The sequence below is a fragment of the Aquila chrysaetos genome, assembly GCF_900496995.4.
Source record: "Aquila chrysaetos chrysaetos chromosome W unlocalized genomic scaffold, bAquChr1.4 W_unloc_2, whole genome shotgun sequence".
Classification (NCBI taxonomy): Eukaryota; Metazoa; Chordata; class Aves; order Accipitriformes; family Accipitridae; genus Aquila; species Aquila chrysaetos.
The window spans coordinates 5,309,879-5,331,341 of NW_024470322.1; the positions used below are offsets into that span (position 1 = coordinate 5,309,879).

Sequence of the window (21,463 nt, forward strand, 5' to 3'; positions counted from 1 at the left end):
GATCCTGATGGACTTGGCATCATCAGACTTCACAGAGGCAATTTTAAGCTTTTACGTTTTTGAACACAGAGAGAAAGCAACTGGAACGCTGGCTATAAAATAACTCAGGTAATAAAATAGAGGTATTGAGTTTCTAATTCTCAGAGGTATATACCTTAAAAAGAGCAAGAAGGCTTATACAAACACTAGAAATACATGTAAGAGGCTAAATGAAACAGAACTAAGCCTTTTTTGCTTTCTTGTTTTCTTATTTTCTTATTTTTTCCTTGTTTTGATTGCAGGTAAAACCACTATGAAGATTATAAACTAGTTCTACATGAGGAGGTAGATATGTTTCTTTAGCTGGGGAGTGATCTAGTTCATTTCCATGTGACTCAATATCAATGATACTCAAAGTTTCCTCTTTGCCAGCTGCAGAAATATAATTTAGAAAAACATATGTTTGGTCATTTTAATTTTTGTTGAAAACTGAGCTATGCTCACTTATGTCTTCAAACAAGCAGAAAAGAAGTAAAAGAGAGTCTCTCAGATGTTCCCAGGGGGCATTTCTATGCCTGTAGTGAAATGTGGGGAAAGGCCCAGTATATCTAAAGTATTGTCATGGAGACAGCAAAATTTATACAGATGTTATGACAAAAAGAAGTGATGGAAAAGAAAAACAACCCTAGTTAGATGCTAATGAGATAGGATATCTCTGACAAGAGCAAGTCACTGTCAAGTTGCAGCGTTAGACCTTCAACAGATCAAAATCCCAGTTTAAGTAACAAGGCTGCATACACAACCCCTTGCTAAATTGGTCCCATTAATACGCTCTATGGCTTGTGTAGTGTGATACAACTAAATGTGTTTGCCCACTGGTTTATGATGCAAAGATCTGATCTAAAAACACATGCGGGGTGTCAGTCATTTCAGCACTTGTAAATGATGAAACACTAAATAGGGATCACTGCTAAAGCTGTTCCCAGATATAGAATAGAATAGAATAGTTCAGTTGGAAGGGACCTACAATGATCATCTGTCACGACCTGGGCTGAACAGACCAGGGAGTCGTGTTGAATTCGGAAATCCCTCGGGCTAAATTAAGGTGAAACGACACCACACGATCAGTTAAACATTTTATTCATGACAGAAGCAGCCTGAACTTGGGAGGCATAACAGTAGGTAACATGGTTTCTCTCAACAGGAACTGGCATGAAACTACCTCAGTCAACTGTGTAACCCGTGGTAACCATATGCATCAATTCAGGGAAGACAATTAGGAGAGCCCTCCCGTTGAGTCATGAGGTTCAGAGTGGACCCCCTTGCTTTCTAGACTCCTTCTCAGAGAAGAGCCTAGGGGCAGCTGGATCCACTCCTAGTCCCAGACTTGGTCAACGGGTTTATGTCTAAAGGGATGAGGTGTAGGGATTATGAAAAAGGAGAGAGAAAGAGAGAGCGAGACAGAGAGAGAAAGAGGAAAAGAGAAATATTTCATTGGTCCTGGGTCCAGCATTGGTCCAGTCAGTCTAAAGATTCAGTTCCAGCGGGTGCGCACGCGTGGGGCTTCAGTTTGTGTCCTTTTATCATCTCCTTGCCCCTCCTTCAGTTGGGCACTCGAACTCATTAGGCTAACTAGGTGTCATGAGCAGTTTGTGCTTTCAGAACCTTCAGGAAATGGGTCAGTGGGCTTGGGGGTCATTTGGGGAGTAACTTCTCCCTCCCTGCAGACATGACCATTGTTTGATCTTTGGCCATACATGGTGAGCTGCCCCTCTCAGCATATCCGAACACGGTGCTGCGCATCCTCCGGCACACCCTCCCTGTCCTGTTGCTGATGTCCTGTGCTGATCTGTGCTGTTCCACTTCTTTTCATCTGTGGTTCATTGCTCTGCAGGGTTTGTTGTTACACAGAGTTCGTTGTTATGCAGAAGGTGCCCCACCACAATGTTTGAGACATTAACTCTTTCAGTCTCTCACACCACCACCTTCTTAAATATGTTATCACAGAGGCGCTACCACTGTTGCTGATGGGCTCAGCTTTGGATAGTGGTGGGTCCATCTTGGAGCCGGCTGGCATTGGGTCTATCGGACATAGGGGAAGGTTCTAGTAGCTTCTCACAGAAGCTACCCCTGTAGCCCCCTGCTGCTACCAAAACCTTGCCACGCAAACCCAGTACAGTTGCTTACCCTAACAGTAGCTCATACATGCTTGTTACCATCACTCTGTGGGAGGCAGCCACCCCACAGCCAACCAGCAGAATGGATCATGACAATAGATTGTGCAAGCATCACCCACTCCAGTGAAGTTAGTCCATTTTAATTATATCATCCTCAGGTTAAGCAAACCTGCCTAATTTCACTCTGAAGGGGATGAGGCATGCTCATGCAGCCTATTCCACCCACTCTTCTTTAACAAGCAGCTGTGGGACAAATACATTTTAAATGGCTGCACTCATTTTACTAATGAACACCTGATGAGGATATCTACTCACATGCCTGATTTCAGCAGTGAGGTCAGTAGTCCTTCTATCTGAATTGTATTAGCAGATCCAACTCCTGTGCAGCATGAACCCACCCAACTACTTGTACTCTGTTGAATAATATAGGACTTTTTCATTTCCATTTCCCAGTAGTCTCATTGTGGGAGTCTAATAAACTTGCAGATGGTTTGACCTGCTTCCTCTGTTTCTTACAATCACATACTTCCAAATTTATTTTTCCAAGGCTTTGGTTCTGCATTTTTAGGCTTCCACATAGAACCAATTTTTGTGTAGATCTTATCATGCATCCTGAGGAGAGTAAGTGCAAGTGATTACTTGCATGCATTTTTGACAGATGTAGCAAACTAGAAAATTATATTTTCCTATGTTTCTGCTTTTTTATTTTGTATTTAAAAAAATATTTCCTCTTTTTCCATTTTACTTTCTCTGATTAACTCTTTGGGACCCTAGTGCACAGACCACTGATCAGCTTTCTAAAGGGGACCCTAAGTGTTCAGGATGATCTACTCTGAGACCACTGCTGCAGTGACATTTCCATCCTTTTCTTATGAAATGCTTGAAAGAAAAAAGAATACTCTGTATGATAGACAAGCAGACAGAATGACAGACCCAGGTTCACTTAGTATCATTTCCAAAAGCCAGTACCATGAGTACAGCACATTAATCCTCACTTCTAAGCAAGATGCAATTTAAACATTTTTAGATGAATTTTAGAAAAGTATTTTAGTGTTTTGGGGTTTGCACTTTTTTTCAGATTATGGACTGAATATGTGAGTAATAGCAGGCAGTGGGAACATATAGATTCACTCATGGTGGACAAAGATTGTTAATCTCCCTTTTATCTTTATATGTTTATATCCCATGAATTAACAGTCTAGTCAGCCAGAGTATATTTACAATGCAGCTATTTCCATACATGAGTTTTTTCAGACACATGAAAAAATCCCTTTGGATTGACAGCAACCAAAAAATCCTGCCAATCAGGATATGAAGGGTGGTCTTAGCCAGTTCATTTCATCCCAGAACAACAGCTTCATAAAGCAGCACAGTCAGCAAACCTAGACTTGCTCTTTTTGTGCAAATGTGGATTTGCAACTGCACAGTTAAAGCTCCCTTTGCCAAAAATAATCTGTCACCTTCTCTTTTCTGCAGCTCAAGCATCTCAATTACAGTATTATCAAAAGGAGAGGAACATTTGTTTTTACATCAGAAGATTTTCCCCATTTTAATTTTGTGTTTTCAAATGTCTTCAACTTTTGACCTTAAAATCTCAACCCACATTGCCATGAGTCATACAAAAAAAGTTGGGGGGAGGGGAAGACAGCATAACCATTTTGGAGATCTAAGTTGATAAAAAAATAGGTCATCTTACCAATATTAAACACCTTCCAATCTGTTTATTAAACATCCCTAAAATTTCTTTCATTTCAGATCTTCTTTTTGATGCTAACATGAAGACGAGGCCTAGTTGCCCAGCAAGTAGAAAGCGATCCTACACTGTTCAAACCTGAAAACTCTCCGAAAACATTTCATTAAATATGTAGTTTTTCAAGCCTTACTCTGTAGTTTTTTTGTTGTATTGTATATTCACATTACTGACCCTCTTGCAGCTTTCTGAAGCAGTTATGCAGGAGTATGCCCAGAGGCAAAGCCAGCAGTGCAACCACACCTCCCTCTCCCTGCAGCCCTGTCCTCTCCACCCAAGGTGTCTCCTTGGCCGATACCTTCTGACTGGTGCATTTTGCAAACTGGTTACTGAGCAAAAGCTTTCCAGATTGGTCTTGGGGTGCAAGTCATTGCAATCAGTTTTTCAGAGATGTGAGGCTTTTCCTCGCTGTGTTAGAGGGCGACGAGCTCCGAATGGACACAACGCCTCCCAGGGCCAAAGCAGCCACACCACAGCTTCCGGGGTGGCCCACCGCAGGGCTGGGGCACTGGGGTCAGCCTCCCACTGGTGGGAGAAAGGAATGCAAAAGGTGTACAAAAAGGGACTACACTATGTCTGTGTGTCACCGCTATTGCGAGTAACCAATTGTTCTTTCTTCCATAAAGCTCAGTCTGGGTGGATGCAAGAGAGAGGGTCTCATTTCAACCTGCTCTGTGCATTGGCAGGAATTATTTTAAGAAATGCACCTTTCAGGAGAGCACAAATACTCTCAGGATGTCATGGTTTAACCCCAGCCGGCAAGTAAGCGCCACGCAGCTGCTCACTCACTCCTCCCTGGTGGGATGGGGAAGAGAATTGGAAGTGTAAAAGTGGGAAAACTCGTGGGTTGAGATAAAGACAGTTTAATAGGGAAAGCAAAAGCCACGCACACAAGCAAAGCAAAATAAGGAATTCATTCACCACTTCCCATCGGCAGGCAGGTGTTCAGCCATCTCCAGGAAAGCAGGGCTCCGTCACATGTAACAGTGACTTGGGAAGACAAACGCCATCACTCCAAACATCCCCCCCTTCCTTTTTTTCCCCCCAGCTTTATATGCTGAGCATGATGTCATATGGTCTGGAATATCCCTTTGGTCAGTTGGGCTCAGCTGTCCCAGCTGTGTCTGTCCCCTCCCAACTTCTTGTGCGCCCCCAGCCTACTTGGTGGTAGGGCGGTGTGAGAAGCAGAAAAGGCCTTGATGCTGTGTAAGCACTGCTCAGCAGTATCAAAAACATCCCTGCGTTATCAACACTGTTTCCAGCACAAATCCAAAACATAGCCCCATACTAGCTACTATGAAGGAAATTAACTCTACTCCAGCCAAAACCAGCACACAGGACCAGCCAGCTCTGTTGAATACCAGCTCTAGAGCTGATCAGGGGAGAAAAATGCAGTCATAAACTGACACAGTTCTGTCTTTCACTTCTAGCTTCTCCCTGCACTTAGCCCTACCTCCATTTTCTGAGGTCCTTCACCACTGCAGGGTAGAAGCCCTTCTCATAGCACCTCTACAAACCACTCTGACAAGGATAGCCAGTCTTTACGCTTCTCTTCTCATTTTTCATTACAGGTTTCCAACACTTTTAAAGCAAAGTTACATATCAAAACCTCAGTTTTTCCTCCAAGCACTGGAGAAACAGTATTTCTTCTCTGCAGACCACCTGACTGCCTCTCTCCACCTCGCGGCTCCCACTGACGAATCTCACTAGGTGGGTAAGCTCATGCGGGCACTTGGTTTCCATGCTGATAGAGGTGCTATCCTCTCCTGGTGAGAACCCACCTCACCACACCATCTTTTTTTTTTGCTAACCTTTGGGTGTTTGACTTTGCAACTTGAATAATGTCCTGTTAGGATATACATTTTGTTATTACGGAGCTCTCCTTTGTGAAAGGAGGAATAGCATCACTTGCCTCAAAAGTGCCATCATATTGTGCTCTATGCCTTTTCCAGCAATCTTTTTTCCTTCTGCCCTTTCTTCCTCTGCTTGTTTATTCTTCTTTCTTCTAGACAGATGCAACTGCAACATCCTCTCTTCAGGCCGTAAGCAGTATGTAGTTATGTAAGTAAGTAAGTAAGTAAGTCAGACTATAAAGCCAAACAAAAATATAGAGCAAAACTGCATGCTGCCCTAACTGTGCAGCTGAAGCACATGTTAAGGTTCACTGTGCAAGAAAATAATAGTAGGTTCATATTTATGGTGGATGCGATTGAACTTTCCACCTTTAAATTAAAGTTTTAATTCTCTTGTCTTTAGCCATCTCAGGGATGTTGTTTTTAAAAGGGTAAATTTTAAAACCATGATCCACAGGAAAGTTTTTCAGAATTTACTTTCACTTTAATAGAAACCAATTGTAACACATACGAGAGTAAAAAGGACTTCATGGAGACAGTTCGGCATGCATAAACAGCAGCCCAGGTCTGTTCCCTGTCTTTAACGGGCAGCAGATTGGGCCTGACAGCAAGAACAGCAGTTGCCTCATCCACTGGCAATGACAATATCAACCTGACCTATGTGCCCATAGGTAAGGAATACATGCAGAACTTACAGATCAACATAGTCCACCACATAGCTGAAATGGAAAGTGGTTTTAGCTATCAGTTCAGGCTGCTGCCTGATGCTTATGCTTTCAGCCCATTAACTGAGGAAGAGATGCACCTAAAACAGGCATCACTAGACCTTTCAACTTTGAATGCCTGACCAGCTGCCAGTTGGTTATTTACAATAGAAGATAAAACAAGGTTTCTGACAGCCAAACTTCCTTTGCTCTCTCTTCCTCCTCCCATGGCTGAGCAGACTGATCTGAAAATGCTCCTGCGCCAGTGTCTGACTAGACAGCATTACCCAAGTAAAGCGCAACTCTGACCCAGTTTGACTTGGCTGTTCAATTTTGAATGGCACATAGCCAACTTGCTACCAGTTGGGTTATTCATGCTGCAATAGGAAGCAATCTTCCTGACATGCAAACTTCCTTCTTCTTCTGCCTGAGCAGCAGTGCAGGCAGTCAAAGATACTGAGTTAGATAAAGAATAATTTGACCCTGTAAAGATATGGGTCTTGACCCAAGGCTGTATTTCAGCTTCATTGTGCTACCCAGCAGCAAAAAACATAATTACCCATGGCAAAACCTGGAAAGACAGAAAGCAGTTCTTGCAATTGCTATTACAGCTCTAATAGCAGCACTTACCCCATATTCAGGTGTAAATGTGTGATCTGGAAATCATTGGTAAATAAAATGGGTCACTGGAGGTGGCAATCTAAATCATAATTCAAGATGCCACTGCAGAGTCTGATTACATTCATCTTGCCGTCAAGAATGCTAACTTATTAGAAAGGGCTTCGTCATCTGAGGGTTAAACTCATTATGTGACATCACTTTCCTCCTCTCCCTTTCTGTCCTCATGGAAAGTCTTAATCCTATAAAAAAAAAGGCTACACCAGCCTGCAATGGGTTTCATTAGTCTGATCACTTGAGCTGATGCACAATATTCTTCTGGGAAAACGGTAAGTTAGAAGAATTATTTGTCCCACCTAAAAACACCAAGGCACCAATACAAGCCACGTGTTTGTATAAGTCTCTCCTTAGCTAATTATCTGAAGGGGAAGGACAGGTTTGGAGTAGGAGGAGGAAAGCAATGGGAAGCTTATATATTAGATTCTAACTGAAACAAGGATGTTCTGTGACCCCTCATACCCTCACACTCTCATAATTTTTACTCATTATCACTGTTTGTTACACCATTGTATCATGAGTGTAGCTGTGGGACTGGTTTACACTCCTGTGAGAGACTGAAAGAGTTAATGTCTCAAACATTGTGGTGAGGCAAGTTCTGCTTAAAGGTGAACTGCATAACCTCTGCATAACAAGTAACCACAGGTGAAAAGAAGCCGATCAGCACCCTTCAGCAACAGGACAGGGAGGGCAGCAACAGGACAGGGAGGGCAGAAACAGGACAGGGAGGGCGGGCGTGCTGGACGGTGAACAGGTCCATGTTCTGATGTGCTGTTATGATATGCTGAGCAGGGCAGCTCACCATGCGTAACAAAAGATCATATCTGCAGGGAAGGGGAAGTTACTCCCCAAACGACCCCCAAATCCCAAAGGCTCACAAACTGCTCATGACACCTAGTTAGCCTAATGTGTTTGAGTGCCGAAGGAGGGGTACGGATGATAAAAGGACACAAACTGAAGCCCCAGGGGCGCAAGCCACCCAGAACTGGACCCCTCCGCTGACTGGACCCCTCGGCTGACTGAACCAACACTGGACCCAGGACTGGTGAAATCTTTCTCTTCTCTCTCTGTCTTGTTCTCTCTTTCTTTTTACTTTTCCACAATCCCTATACCTCATCCCTTTAAGACATAAAACTGTTGACCAAGTCTGGGACTAAGAGTGGATCCAGCTGACCCTAGACCCCTTCTCTGAGAAGGAGTCTAGAAAGCAAGGGGGTCAGCTCTGAACCTCGTGACTCAACAGGAGGGCTCTCCTTCTTCCCTGAATTGATATATAGGGTTACCACAGGTTACATGGTTCACTGAGGTAGTGTCATGGTTTAACCCCAGCCAGCAACTAAGCACCACGCAGCCGCTCAGTCACTCCCCCCCACCCAGTGGGATGGGGGAGAAAATCGGAAAAAGAAGCAAAACTCATGGGTTGAGATAAGAATGGTTTAATAGAACAGAAAAGAAGAAACTAATGATGATAACACTAATAAAATGACAACAGCAATAATGAAAGGATTGGAATGTACAAATGATGCGCAGTGCAATTGCTCACCACCCGCTGACCGACACCCAGCTAGTCCCCGAGCGGCGATCCCCCGCCCCCACTCCCCCCAGTTTATACACTAGATGTGGCATCACATGGTATGGAATACCCCGTTGGCCAATTTGGGTCAGCTGCCCTGGCTGTGTCCTGTGCCAACTTCTTGTGCCCCTCCAGCTTTCTCGCTGGCTGGGCATGAGAAGCTGAAAAATCCTTGACATTCGTCTAAACACTACTTAGCAACAACTGAAAACATCAGTGTTATCAACATTCTTCACATACTGAACTGAAAACATAGCACCGTACCAGCTACTAGGAAGACAGTTAACTCTATCCCAGCTGAAACCAGGACAGGTAGTCTTATGCCAATTCCTGTTGTGAGAAACCCCGCCACCTACTGTTACGCCTCCCAAGTTCAGTTTGCTTCTGTCATGAATAAAATGTTTAACTGATCGTGTGGTGTCATTTCACCTTAATTTAGCCCGAGGGAATTCTGAATTCAATACGACTCCCTGGTCTGTCCAGCCCAGGTCGTGACAACTCCAACCCTGAAAGCAAGGTGGCATGCATTGGAGAATTACCATACTGTTCAGTTCAGTAACTGGAAATCAAAGTCAGTGTCATGGTTTAACCCCAGCCAGCAACTAAGCACCAGGCAGCTGCTCACTCACTTCCCCCCACCCAGTGGGATGGGGGAGAGAATTGGATGGAAAAAGAATCATAGAAACATAGAATCATAGAATTGTTTAGGTTGGAAAAGACCTTCAAGATCACTGAGTCCAACCGTCAACCCAACACCACCATGGCCACTAACCCATGTCCTGAAGTGCCTAGTCAACGCGCTTTTTGAATACCTCCAGGGATGGTGACTCAACCACTTCCCTGGGCAGCCTGTTCCAATGCCTGACAACCCTTTCAGTAAAGAAATTTTACCTAATATACAATCTAAACCTCCCCTGGCACAACTTGAGGCCATTTCCTCTTGTCCTATCACTAGTTACTTGATAGAAGAGACCAGTACCCACCTCACTACAACCTCCTTTCAGGTAGTTGTAGAGAGTGATAAGGTCTCCCCCTCAGCCTCCTTTTCTCCAGACTAAACAACCCCAGTTCCCTCAGCTGCTTCTCATAAAACTTGTGCTCCAGGCCCCTCACCAACTTGGTTGCCCTTCTCTGGACACGCTCCAGCACCTCAATGTCTTTCCTGTAGTGAGGGGTCCAAAACTGAACACAGTACTCAAGGTGTGGCCTCACCAGTGCCGAGTACAGGGGAACAATCACTTCCCTGCTCCTGGAGGTAAAAGGTAAAACTTGTGGATTGAGATAAGGACAGTTTAATAGGACAGAAAGGAAGAAACTAATAATGATAATAACAATAATAATAAAATGACGGTAATAAAAGGATTGGAATATACAAAACAAGTGATACACAATGCAATTGCTCACCACTTGCCGACCAATGCCCAGTTAGTTCCCGAGCAGTGATCCCCCCCAGCCCCACTCCCCCCAGCTTATATACTAGATGTGACGTCACATGGTATGGAATACCCCTTTGGCCACTTTGGGTCAGCTGCCCTGGCTGTGTCCCCTCCCAACTTCTTGCGTCCCTCCAGCCTTCTTGCTGGCTGGGCATGAGAAGCTGAAAAATCCTTGACTTTAGACTAAACGCTACTTGGCAACAACTGAAAACTTCAGTGTGTGATCAACATTCTTCTCATACTGAACCCAAGACATAACACTATACCAGCTACTAGAAAGAAAATTCACTCTATCCCAGCCGAAACCAGGACACAAAGGCAGCAGATTTTAGAAAAACAGTAGCTATGAACTGAATATCGAGTACCCTGGGCATATAATTCTGTGTTGAGCTAACACTCTTCATGTAAAACAAGTTACATCTGGAGAGTTTGGGATTTTGGGGTGTGTTGCTCTCTATTTACAAAGAATGTACACAGAATTCTGACTCCTTGAATACAGTAGAGACAAACAACAGGAGACAGTTTCTTTGTTCAGAAAATCAAATCTGTTTTAAGTTAGCATCCTGTCCAAAATTAGAACTTTCTCTCCCTCTTTGGATTTCTTTCAGGACCATGCTGCTGGTACTTCCTTGGTTGGCCCTGGATTTTTTTGACTGCATTTTTGTTAGGTTCACTTCTCACTCACACATATGCACCTTTACAATCTAGTCTGAACCCATCATCTGCATTTTCAAAATATCTCAGAGAAAGTTTTTTGACTGGTACAATCCAGGCTTTCCTTAGGACCTTGCTGGTCTGTGAATTGGGTAGCAGTTTCTACTGTTTCATTTGTTACTAAACAAAAGGATATTCAATTATTTTCTCAGTACGGTTATATGAAAGTCTACTAGCCAGCTATATTGCGTTTTGAGATCACCAGTATATCACAGTTATGAACCCTGGCAGCTACCAGCATCCTCCAGCCTAGAAGTGTTGTATTTATTATAAGAAAACAAGTTAGGATACACAGGAATTCAACTGGCAGGTTGACAACATGATCAGAATTGAGAAGATGAATCTGATTTATATAAAGGTGTGCATTTAAAGTGGAGCATTCCTACAGCTTTAGATTGTTAGGTACTAAGGTAGCCTGAAATTGTTTTGATTAAATTCCCTTTGAATTTGAATTAAGCTACATAAATTTTAATTCTGAAAAACAGTACACAAAAAGGAATTAAATGCAGTTTACCTAATCTACTTTAAAATTAATTTGATTTCACATCCTTGAGGGTCACCTTGTATGTCTAAAGCATAAATATTACCTCCCTGACTCCTTTCATGACATCCATGAAAATGATATATGGCTGGTCAGTGTAATATTAATATATACTGACATGCTTGAAGCAGTATGTAATAGGCATTCAGCATTGTTCTGAAAAATAACTCCAGCTGATGATATACAAAACAGAAGGGTATAACAATGTGATCCCTGTGCCAAATTTGCTCTTAGCAGCAGTGGTTGATAGATGTGACTCACAAACACTGTGATTTAGTAAATGCTTTGCCGCTTGGGAGGGTGGCATAGAATCATAGAATAGTTTGGGTTGGAAGGGACCTTTAAAGGTCATCTAGTCCACCCCCCCCTGCAATGAGCAGGGACATCATCTAGCATATCTCTAGCTAGTCTGGTTTGGGAATCAAATAGGAGAGTTCACTTAAGTCATCAATGGGAAAGTGGCATGAGCAAGCTGCTTGGTTGGACCTAAAGCTGGCTGAAGCTTAGAAATCCAGTTTAATGGGAATGGCAGTTTGATGTTTATTTTATTATTAATTTAAATTTAAATGAATATCTGCAGAATTAGAAACCCTAGGTCCTGAAAAAAACATTTCCAAGTTTTTCAGTTTCTGAATTTTCTGAAATGATTTCACAATTACAAGATCTTTTTACATGTTTTTCCTTCATGGATGGTTCCATTGTCATATTTTCACATTATTTTATAATGCAATAGTGTAAATATTCTATTTTCATTCTAAAAATCAATGAGGTCTTCTCAGTACTGATATGAAACACTTTCTTCAGGGTAACAAGTCCTTTTTGTGTCACTGAAAAGTAATTTGACACATTGTCTTATAAAACCACTTTCTGAGCTCAAGCTTTTGTAGGATGCCATTTTAGCAAATGGATGGTAGTAATTTTCTCACCCTCCAAATGTACTCTTCCTGTTCTTGTGAATCACCATCCATAGACATCACAGAAAACAAATACACTTACATCTCTCTGCTGGCTATGCAAGGAGACTGGCTTCCTAATGAGCAGCCAACTTACCTGGATAAAGGTAAGTAGCATAAATACCAACTACTTTTCCCCAAAATGTTTCAACATAAACCAAATCTAAGTCACATGTTACACTAGACAAATGAAGAGCTAGAGATGGCAAGAAACACAAGCTAGCGGGTGCCCAGAAACATTTACAAGCACAACTTATGTTACTTATGTAATATCATCTAATAACATCAAATAATAATTTTTTTTTCAGAATAGATTCCAAAATGAAATCTGAATCTTTTCTGAAGGAAAACCCTTTCTGATTGCAGAAAATTTCATTGAAATCAATACAGCTTTGCAGGAAAGAAATAGGTTGATTTGAAACAGCTTTTTCTGACAGAAGTTATTCAGAAAGTGTTTCTCAGCTGTAGGCACTCCTGACCTTATAAAAACTTCAACTATTCTCTAAAACTTGAAAGCTGTGATGGTTATATATGTGCAGTACTCTGTTCCTTTGACTTTTCCCCTTTCTTTAAAATGTAAGCCCATGACAGATACATCTATTTGTTTATCTTTCACAATACAGTCACGCACATTTCTTGTCCTATACAAATGGTTAATAATGTCATGACTTTTTAGCCACTGACTACGAAGAAACACTTTGCTTCTTACTCTCTGCTTCATAATTTGAAGTCTCCCACCCCCATCCATGACACAGAGGCCTGTCATTCTTTCACTGTCATTTCCTTCTATTTTATCTAAGTGTTTCAGAGTTTTCCCCAGGAAATTCTTTTCTATTACTTTTTAGTGTTTTTAAGGGAGCAAACAAGATGAAAGCTTAAGGGAAAAAATGTTGTCTTTCTTGACATTGTAAATATAGCTGATGTTTCCCTTTTTGTAGCCATGTGGGATGCAATCTGAAAACTATTAAGGTAAATAGCAGTTAGTGAAGCTTCACTTTACAGCACAGCAGACACTGCTGAAACTGGATATCTTTCTAAATCAGTTAAGCTACACAAAGTCAGAGCAACGGGGTAAGAGATTTCAGTAGATATCTAAAACTTAATTGCTCCTCTCCATAGCAAGACATTTTAAATGTTTTACTATTTGTTGGTTCTTATTAGTGGTTTTTAAACCCAGGAATATAACTTGATTGCCTTCTTATGATGAACTGGACTGCCTACTTATGGTGAAAACCAGGAATAACTCATCTGAAGTTGTGTTGTTCTCATGTGAGAGGTTGCTAATCAGACTCTGGTAAAGCAGATGAGAGTAGTTTCCTTTTCTTTGGCTACTTCTGTGCTCTAAGCAACATGCAGAAGAATAAATGTCTCTCCACATTTTTTACGGAAACCAACAGCCACTATGGAGACAACTTGCTGAACATTGTCTTCCAAAATCCCCATCTGATAGAGTAACAGCATGGGGAAAAAAAGATAATCCTGTAGTAATCGAGAAGTCCTCCACCTTCAGTTAGGTCTTCCTTCTTAAAATATGGTAATTAATCTAACAAGTAGGGAAAATTGAGAAAAAGGAATTCCCCTTGTTACCATGGAAATTGCAACTTGGCTGACTGACAAAGGAAAATAGATTTGTTGTATTAATAACTTCAGCAGCTGAAGAGGACACCATATTTATAGAATCAGAGAATCACAGAATAAAGGTTGGAAGGGACCTCTGGAGGTCATCTAGTCCAACCTCCTGTTCAAAATGGGTCCAACTAGATCAGATTGCTCAGGATATTGACCAGATGAGTTTTGAATATCTCCCAAGGATGGAGACTCCAGTCTCTTTGGGCAACCTGTTCCAGTGCTTGACCACCAATAAGAATTGTTTCTTATTCCTGTGTTTCGACTTGTGCCTGTTGTGTCCTGTTCTGTCACTGTGCACTTCCAGGAAGAGTCTGTCTCTGTCTTCTCTATATCTTCCCATGAGGCAGTTGTAGACAGCACTTAAATATTCTCTGCAAAGTTAATTTCCAACCACTCATCCCCCTCTCTGTAGTGTTGCATGAGGTTATTCCATACCAGGACATTGGACTTGTCCTTGTTGAACGATCTGAGGTTCCTGTTACCCTATTTCTCCCGCCTGTTGAGAATTTCAGGTCCCTCTCAGCATGCCCTCCAGCATATCAGCCACTCCTCTGTCTTGGTATCATCTGCAGGCTTGCTGAGGGTGAACTTCCTATCGTCCAGGTCATTAACAAAGATGTTAAACAGTATGGGTCTCAGTATGGGAATGGGGTTATTTGTTTTCTTTCCCCAACACCAACAAAACCGGTGAAGAGCAATGATTTATACATTCTGTTTATTCAGTGTCCCCATGTATGACATTAACCATGTGAGATTATTTAACACGTGGATGGGAGGAAGTTTAAATCAATAGTGATGGATCTGTGGGGGCTTCAAAGGAGGAGATCTCGAGACACAAAGAAACATTTTGAGCAACACAATTGAAATGTGGCACTAACAAAGGTTAAGTGCCTGACACAATGAATTGCAGAGTCTCAGTGCAGAGAGATCTTGATAAATATAAGGATTGGGCCAACAGGTAGCTCATGAGTTTCAATAAAGAAAAGTGGAAGAAGCCCATGCACTGGTACGGCTGGGAATGGACTGGCAACAAGAGTGTTCTTGTTGCACATAAGGCAAACCTGGCTCTGGAATATTGCCTCCAGTTTTATTCATCTCCCTTCAAGAAGGATGTGGACAAACTGGAAAGCGTCCAGCAGAGGGCTAACAATGGGGCCAGGGGCCTACAGCATATAGGCTGTGAAGAAAGGCTGAAGGATTTACTTAACCTAGTAAAGAGGAGGCTAAGGGGTGATCTAATAGCTACCTATCACTACTTAAAGGGCAATTACAATGATGACAGACAAATTCATGGTAGTTCTAGATGATATAAAAGAGGCAGTGGCCAGAAATTGTGGCTTGGGAGGTTCAGGTTGTACATTAGGGGCATTAGAAAGGATGTTTTTACTAGCAAAAACTAGTGCACCACTGGAACAGGTCGCCCAGAGTTGCACTCAGTCCATGGATGTTTTTCAGACTTCGCTAAAAAAGCCATGGCTGATATGTTTTAGTCTGATAAATAGTCTCACTTCAAGTAGGAGATTGGACTAAATGACCACCAGTGGCCCTTTCAGCCCACATTTCTAAGTTCCTGTGAAATAAATTGATCTGAAATTTGTCTACTTTAATGCCACCAATAAATCCAGACCTGGAGGATATATAACACAATATGTTATTCAAAGAATCATAGAATGGTTTGGGTAGAATCATAGAATCATTTAGGTTGGAAAAGACCTTTAAGATCATCGAATCCAACCATTAACCTAACACTGCCAAGTCCACCACTAAACCATTTCCCTAAGTGCCACATCTACACCTCTTTTAAATACCTCCAGGGATGGTGACTCAACCACTTCCCTGGGCAGCCTGTTCCAATGCCTGACAACCCTTTCCGTGAAGAACATTTTCCTAATGTCCAATCTAAACCTCCCTTGGTGCAACTTGAGGCCATTTCCTTTCATCCTATCACTTGCTACTTGGGGAAAAAGACTGACACCCACCTCTCTACAACCTCCTTTCAGGTAGTTGTAGAGAGCGATAAGGTCTCCCCCTCAGCCTCCTTTTCTCCAGACTAAACAACCCCAGTTCCCTCAGTGTCACGACCTGGACTGGACAGACCAGGGAGTCGTATTGAATTCGGAATTCCCTCGGGCTAAATTAAGGTGAAACGACACCACACGATCAGTTAAACATTTTATTCATGACAGAAGCAGCCTGAACTTGGGAGGCATAACAGTAGGTGGCGGGGTTTCTCACTACAGGAATTGGCATAAGACTACCTCAGTGAACCATGTAACCTGTGGTAACCCTATACATCAATTCAGGGAAGACAATTAGGAGAGCCCTTCTGTTGAGTCACGAGGTTCAGAGTGGACCCCCTTGCTTTCTAGACTCCTTCTCAGAGAAGGGGTCTAGGGTCAGCTGGATCCACTCTTAGTCCCAGACTTGGTTAACGGTTTTATGTCTTAAAGGGATGAGGTGTAGGGATTATGGAAAAGGAAAGAGAGAGCAAGACAGAGAGAGAAAAAGGAAGAGAGAAAGATTTTACCGGTCCTGGGTCCAGCGCTGGTTCAGTCAGTCAAGGGGTCCAGTCAGCGGAGGGGTCCAGTCAGCGGAGGGGTCCAGTTCTGGGTGGCTTGCGCCCCTGGGGCTTCAGTTTGTGTCCTTTTATCATCCGTACCCCTCCTTCGGCACTCAAACACATTAGGCTAACTAGGTGTCATGAGCAGTTTGTGAGCCTTTGGGCTTGGGGGTCATTTGGGGAATAACTTCCCCTTTCCTGCAGATGTGATCTTTGGCCATACATGGTGAGCTGCCTTGCTCAGCATATCAGAACAACACATCAGAACACAGAGCTGTTCACCCTCCAGCACGCCCTCCCTGTCCTGTTGCTGATCGGCTTCTTTTCACCTGTGGTTCCTTGTTATGCAGGGTTCGTTGTTATACAGAGTTTGTCCTTAAGCAGAACTTGCCCCACCACAATGTTTGAGACATTAACTCTTTCAGTCTCTCACACTCAGCCACTCCTCATAAGACTTGTTCTCTAGACCGTTCAACAGCTTCATTGCCCTTCTTTGGACATGCGCTAGCACCTCAATGTCTTTCTTGCAGTGAGGGGCCCAAAACCAAACACAGTATTTGAGGGGCAGCCTCACCAGTGCCGAGTACAGGGGAACAATCATTTCCCTGCTCCTGCTGGCCACGCTATTTCTGATACAGGCCAGGATGCCGTTGGCCTTCTTGGCCACCTGGGCACACTGCTGGCTCATATTCAGCCAGCTGTCAACCAACACCCCCAGGTCCTTTTCTGCCAGGCAGCTTTCTAGCCACTCTTCCCCAAGCCTGTAGTGTTGCATGGGGTTGTTGTAACCAAAGTGCTGGACGTGGCACTTAGCCTTGTTGAACCTCATACAGTTGGCCTCAGCCCATTGATCCAGCCTGTCCAGATCCCTCTGTAGAGCCTCCCTACCCTCAAGCAGATCAACCCTCCCACCCAACTTGGTGTCATCCGCAAACTTACTGAGGGTGCACTCGATCCCCTCGTCCACATCATTGATAAAGATATTGAACAGAACTGGCCCCAATACTGAGCCCTGGGGAACGCCACTTGTGACCGGCCACCAACTGGATTTAACTCCATTCACCACAACTCTTTGGCCTGGCCATCCAGACAGTTTTTTACCCAGCAAAGAATACACCAGTCCAAGCCATGGGCAGCCAGTTTCTCCAGGAGAATGCTGTGGGAAACAGTGTCAAAGGCTTTACTAAATTCCAGGTAAACAACATCCACAGCCTCTCCCTCATCCGCTAAGCTGGTCACCTTGTCATTGAAGGACATCAGGTTAGTCAAGCAGGACCTCTCTTTCATAAACCCATGCTGACTGGGTCTGATCACTTGGGTGTCCTATATGTGCTATGTGATGGCACTCAAGATGATCTGCTCCATAACCTTCCCTGGCACTGAGGTCAGGCTGACAGGCCTGTAGTTCCCCGGATCCTCCTTCCAGCCCTTCTTGTAGATGGGCATCACATTTGCTAACCTCCAGTCAACTGGGACCTCCCCAGTTAGCCAGAACTGCTGATAAAGTATTGGAAGTGGCTTGCTTTAATAGGTAAAGCAAAAGACGTGCACACAAGCAAAGCAAAACATGGAATTCATTCACTACTTCCCATCGTCAGGCAGATGTTAAGCCATCTCCAGGAAAGCAGGGCTTCATCATGCGTAATGGTTACTTGGGAAGACAAACGCCACTCTTAGCAGGTGGGAGCACCTGTCCAGGGAGTAGCAGCAGGGCAAGGAGGTCCCTCATGACTTGCCCTGCCTCACCCCGCTGCTGCGCAGGGACAGGGTGGACCTACACTGAGCATGGCACTGCCGTGGTACTGTGCCCCTGCGGTGGCAGCAGGGCCAGGAGAGCTCTTCCTTGTGCCAGCCTTGGCTGCCAACAATCGTGGTGCTCAGTGCTGCTTTCAGCCGAAGCCATAGATGCTCACAGCTGTGGCATGAAACAGCCAGAGCAGCCAGATAGCTGCTTCTCTGCTTGATTTGTGGCTGTATTTTGACAAGGGAGGGTGATTTAGCACTGTACCTTCCTGGTCAGAGAGGTTTTTCTGTGAGAAAGCTGTGATGATGAATGTGCACAAACACCACCCTAGAAAAGGGGTGCATGACAGTTTTTTGTGCTGTTAAGACAAATGAAAAGTCAGTAGACATTTGCTCATGCAGCTAGGCTAATACAGAGCAGTGATCTGCTTGGAAAATATTTTCCTTTTTCTCCCTTGCAGCAAGGAGCTGCCTTAAGTCTTTAGCTCCTTCGTCTTGTCCCAGCTGCAGGAGGCATGTAACAGGATAAGGTTGTGTTATGGGTTTGTGTGGCAGTGTTTTTTGGTAGCAGGGGAGAGGCCGCAGGGGTGGCTCCTGTGAGAAGCTGCTAGAAGCTCCCCTGGCTCCAAGTCGGACCTACCTCTGGCCCAGGCCGACCCAATCAGTGACACTGGTAGCGCCTCTGGGAGAACAGATTTAAGAAGGGGAACCTGCAGTGAGTAGGGGGATTGGAATGTGAGAGGAACACCTATGCAGACACCAAGGTCAGTGAAGAAGGAGGGGGAGGAGGGGCGCTGGAGGAGGTGGATGCCCCTGCAGCCTGTGGTGAGATGGCAGGCTGTCCCCCTGCAGCCCATGGAGGTGAGCGGTGGAGCAGATGCCCACTTGCAGGCTGTGGAGAAGCTCACCCTGGAGCAGTCAGATGCCCCTGAAGATGGCCATGACTCCATGGGAAAGCCCACACTGGAGCAGTCTGTGACTGAAGATCGGCCCGCGGAAAGGACCCATGCCGGGGAAGTTTGTGAGGAACTGCAGCCTGCGGAAAGGATTCACATTGGAGAAGTTCATGGAGAACTGTCTCCCGTGGGAGGGACCCCACGCTGGAGCAGGGGAACAGTATGAGGAGTCCTCCCCCTGGGGAGGAAGGAGTGGCAGAGACAATGTGTGGCAAACTGACCCCAACCCCCATTCCCTGTCCCCCTGTGCCACTGGGGGGAGGAGGTAGAGAGAACCGGGAGTGGAGTTGAGCTGGGAAGGAGGGAGGAGTGGGGGGAAGGTGTTCTAAGGTTTGGTTTAACTTCTCAGTATCCTTGTTTTGATTTGATTTGTAGTAAATTAAATTGATTTTGTTTCTTCCCCAAGTTGAGCCTGTCTTTTGCCCGTGACCATAAGTGGTGAGTGATCCCTCCCAGTCCTTGTCTCGACCCATGAGCCTGCCTTTATATTTTCTCCTCAACCCACTGTGGCCTAGGGGGAGGTGTGAGTGAGTGGCTGGGTTTAAACCATCACAGGTTGTATCCCCAGCCAGCCCCAGGTGGGTCCTGGAAGGAGATACTTTATGCTTCGTCTGCTTTCAAAGGAGCTCCCTGCCTGGATGGAGATCACAAAGATGCAATTACCACAACATCATGCACAGAGGGTGCTGCAGTTTAGTTGATCGCATGTCCCTGAGGACAGCTGCAAGCATCCACCCCCTCTCTTTGCCACAAACAGTCCTCATTAAGATCTGTCTTTTCTTGGTGCCCCCAGGGGCCAGCTGGGAGCAGGGAGCATGAAACACCTATGTCAACCCTGATCTACCCAGGAGCCAGTGCAAGCCCTTAGGACAAGCACTTGCAGCCTCTCCTGCTGTACATCAGTCCACGTGAGCAGGATCCAGTCCCAGAGCTCACAACCCTGTCTTGCCACCAGCTCCGCCACACGTGCCCCATGCTTTGCTCTGTCTGCATGTCCTGCACATAAACATGGGGTGGATCGTGTCAGGTCACAGCATGTCGCTACAGCCCTCTGTCAGACCACTAGGATAGACAGGACGCTTCGGCATTGGGGGCAGACAGTGGTACCCCTCCGCTCCTGCCCCATGTTCCTCGGCCCCCATAGGAGCTGGTGGAGGAAGATAAGGGAGCGCGTGAGGTTTGTCCTGCAATGGCCTAGAGAAAGACATAAACTTAAGAGAAGGCAAAGATCTTGATACCACAATCAGGAGCTGCTTAGCTGGCATGGGCGGGCATAGGGAGCAGCTGGCACTCTGTCTGTTTCTGTTACCTGCTCTTCCACCAGCTCAGATCCTGCCTCTGGACCTGGGCACCAGCAGCAGTGAACAAATTGACCAAGGACTATTTTTGCTTGCTTTCCAAAGGGGGCCAGGTGCTTTGGCAAGGCAGTGACCAGCACACCACCCATGTGTGGGAGCCTGGTGGAGGCTGGCTGCCCCAGCCTCGGCAGCTGGCTGCCCCTCGTCCTGCTGGCGATGCTGGGGAGAGGCAGGTTCACACCCATGGCCCCACAGGAAAAGCCCCTACAGAGCACTTGGCGCAGGATGCTGCACATGGTTTGGGGCCGCCCAACACCTGCCCTGGCCTTTCTCAGTGCTAGCCAGAGAACCCCCAAAGCTCTCCCTTTTAATTAGCTGCTTAGCTGTTCCCTATTGCTGCTTAGCATCCTCTTGTAGAGGGGAAAATGTGAGTGTGGAAGCCAGGTGGTCCCAAGAGAGAAATCTGCCTGGAAAGGTTGCGATCGACTCCCTCTCAAGTGGAATCATAGAATCGTTTAGGTTGGAAAAGACCTTTAAGATCATCATGTCCAACCATCAACCCAACACCACCATGCCCACTAAACCATGTCCTGAAGTGACTGCTTCTCATCTCATACATGAGCTTTCCTCTCCCTTGCTCTTTCAGTAGCTCTCATGGTAATAACAGTTTGAGAAGACAGCTGCCTTAATTGGAAGGGCTATAGATGGCACTCTATCTTTTTCATTAACTAGAAACTTGATGGCGTTGGTGTTGTAAAGCACGAGGCAGAAGTTATCCAGTGCTGATGAAGAAGGTGAGCTTGGAGGAAGCCTGTCCCCTACGGGGTCCAGTGGAGGGATGTCGTGGTCGAGACGGACAAACGACAAGTACACATTCTTATAGTACAAGCAAAGAAGGGATTTTTTTTATTCTCACAAGCCA

The 21,463-nt window shown here is 44.8% G+C and overlaps 1 long non-coding RNA gene across 1 annotated transcript; it reads left to right on the plus strand.

The window, feature by feature from the left end:
- The first annotated feature begins 1,467 nt into the window (after positions 1-1,467).
- LOC121232980 lies at positions 1,468-16,871 on the plus strand. The gene is made up of 3 exons (XR_005931786.1): positions 1,468-1,494; positions 15,330-15,335; positions 16,555-16,871. It is a non-coding gene; the product is annotated as an uncharacterized LOC121232980 (long non-coding RNA).
- Positions 16,872-21,463: the final 4,592 nt, after the last annotated feature.